The following is a 3031-nucleotide window of genomic DNA, read 5'->3' as shown; positions in this document are numbered from 1 at the left end:
GTTTAATCCTCTCTACGATGAATCTGTATGTTTTCTTGGCAGTCCATGGTACATTCAATACTCTTCTCCAGCACCCCAGCTCAAAGGCGTCAATTCTCCGATTGGTCCAGTGGTGAGAATTTTTGTCTTCTTAACATTGAGCCTCAGTCCATATTGAAGGCTGCAGTCCTTGACCCTCTGCAGTAAGTGCATGAGGTCCTTGCGTGGTGGAGCTGAGCTCTCACCCTCCAGGTCCACTAACTGCAGATACCTAGCCTTAAAAATCGCCAACAGCTTTGAGACTAATATAAGAGAGAATTCTTTCCATCTTGGAAGACAGTGAAGAGACAGTAGAGAGACTGTACAGAGACTCTGACAAGGGACAGGCTGATAGAACCCTGGAGATGGAACCAAAGTTAAAGATTTTCTTCAGATGGCTGAATGGAGGGCTGTCTTGTGACTGCTATGAAACAAAGCTTACCGGACAACTGAGGGAACCAGAGATTTATCTGGGTTACTGAATTGAACCTAGACTTTTATTGTTAAAAGAGAAGCTCTGAGTTTTGATGTTAATTTTGGGCTTAGGGATGCTTTTCAGTAAACCTCGTCTTTCATTATGTGATATCGTTTGTCTCCCACCCATCCCCCAACCTATTTCCCTAATAAATCCCACAGCTGTAAGTAAAGTCTTGGGGTCAATTTGTAGTGAACATTAGACCAAATGATTCATAGAAATAAGAACAGGAGCATTGAGGTTGGCATGTCTGATAATGTACCTATTTAGTTGGTACTGTGAGAGCGATTGATTGGTATAATTCCCTTTATAAGGCAAGTAAAGTCAGACTCAGCCACATCTCATTGTATCTGCTCCTCTTACATCTCCTCAATATAAAGTAAACACATGCACACTAAAATAGTATTTGATGCAATGAGTTTACACATATAGGGAACATACAAGCCCATCACTTATTCTATACAGGCACGCACATACATGTTACTCATATAATGTTGCTGTTAGGTGACATCAAATAGAGTACAAGTCAAAGCAAACTATGACTAGCCACCCTGAAACCTTTCCTACCCTGTGCCATCCACATCATCTCTGAAACACTAGAGCCATTGCTGGAATCATAGTATCAATCCTTCCCACTGAAAGTCTTCTTCTCCTTCATTGACCCTCCGTCTTACCAAGCAAGATGTCTCTTCCCAAGGAAAAGCCTCATCCAGTTACATGTTCAAAGTTTGAAAGATGAAGCTTCATCATCCTTCCCTCAAATAAGCACTCTGCTGGAGCCTTTACATGACATATCTGTTTGCTCTTTTGGCAGTCCAGAGGATATTCAGTATCTTTCTGCAGCACCACAACTCAAAGACATCAATTCTTCCATCATAATTATTCTTTGTCCACCTCTTTGATGCATAACAGGTGATTGAGATGACCGTAGCCTGAATCAGGAGCATCTTTGTCTTCAAACTGACAACATTACTGTTTAGTGTTTTTTTAGAGATCCCTGCCAGCAGAGTTGTCCAATGCAATATATTTCCTGGTTTCCTTAGTGCTTATACGAAGGATGTTGATTGTCGATCCAAGCAAGAATAGTTATGTGACAGTGTGAATATTTTCTCAATGTATCATAATGTTGGATCCCAACTACTTTAACATTATGATCCCAGAAGCTGGGGAGCTCTAAATATCACCATTTTAATGCTTATTGAGACTGTCTTTGTTATCCAAGTACATGGTTTATTTTTGTAAGAATTCTATGGATAGAAACAAAGTGTTCTCTCCATTGGTAGATATAGACATTCTCTCACATCTAAGTTTATATTTTAGCTTTGAAAATCCTTTTTTCCCACTTTTAAAGTGACACTGACTGTAAGGATGGAGAAATAGCTACTTGGGGAGAGACAATACATGTTCGTATAAGATGCTTCATCAATTAATGTGTTATCCATATTTATTATACATTTTTATTATACAGCTATTTTAAGATTCCTACTGTGTAATGTTATTTTGTAATTCCTTCTGTATGATTTGATATTTCTTTCTACTGTTCTTATCTAACTTCCTATTTAAATTCATAGTATTATTATTTCTATTTTCTATTTCAGATCAAACTTTATTAATAAATCTGATTCTACTCATATAGTTTTTAGTCCCCTTAAGGTACACCCAGCAGATTTCACACTTTTAGAAAGAGAAAGGGGGTTCAATTAGTTTACCAAGAACAGACTCCTGAAGGCAGCATGTTAAAAACTATGGTAAAACAAAACTCAAAAAATATATTAACATTTTGAAATAAAAATATCCCAAGGACCGCTTGAAAGAAGGTAAAGACTAGCTTTCTTTTTGAATGTTCTTATCATTTCTTTTAAATATTTTCTCTTTGGTATTTTGCCGAGGACAACCATCCCATTTATATGTCTGCTATATTAAAGCCATTTTAAGAAACTAATGTGAGAAAAATCAATCTGAACTCAAAATCCATTTCAGACACCGTTATAGTAAAACGTCTGTCTTCATATAACATGCGTGCCCATGTTTAAGATGCTTGGGGGAAAATGTACTACATCCATAAAAGCTGTAGTTGATGTAAAAGTATTGATCTGGGTTGTGGGAAGTGTACTACTGAGTGGATATAATTTTTAAAAATTATCTGAGTGATATTTCAGAAAAAAAGGTGTATTTCTGTGAGACTTTTCTTGGTAATTTCATTTGTGTGAATAAGGAATGGATACCTCTGGTGGCCTGGTGGTAAGGAACTGTGCTGCCAACACAAAGGCATATGATTTTAATCCACCAGCTGCTTTGTAGGAGAAAGACAGGAAATCTCATTCTGTGCAATTCACTGACTCTGAAAACTCACTTGAATATTAGCGATGAACAGGTCCTGACTCATGTAGCATGTAGCAACCACCCCAGCAGAAAAAGAGTCTTGATGGTTAAACACTGAACTGCTAATCAAAAGATCTGTTGTTTGAACCTGTTGCTCATAGTTTAAGATGTAGCACAGAAGTCTAGTCTCATATAGAACACAATTTCATATAATAT

This window comes from Elephantulus edwardii, unplaced genomic scaffold (assembly GCF_000299155.1).
Source record: "Elephantulus edwardii isolate Elephantulus edwardi_28Jun2011 unplaced genomic scaffold, EleEdw1.0 scaffold00390, whole genome shotgun sequence".
NCBI classification, from domain to species: Eukaryota; Metazoa; Chordata; class Mammalia; order Macroscelidea; family Macroscelididae; genus Elephantulus; species Elephantulus edwardii.
This window is presented reverse-complemented; position numbering follows the sequence as displayed.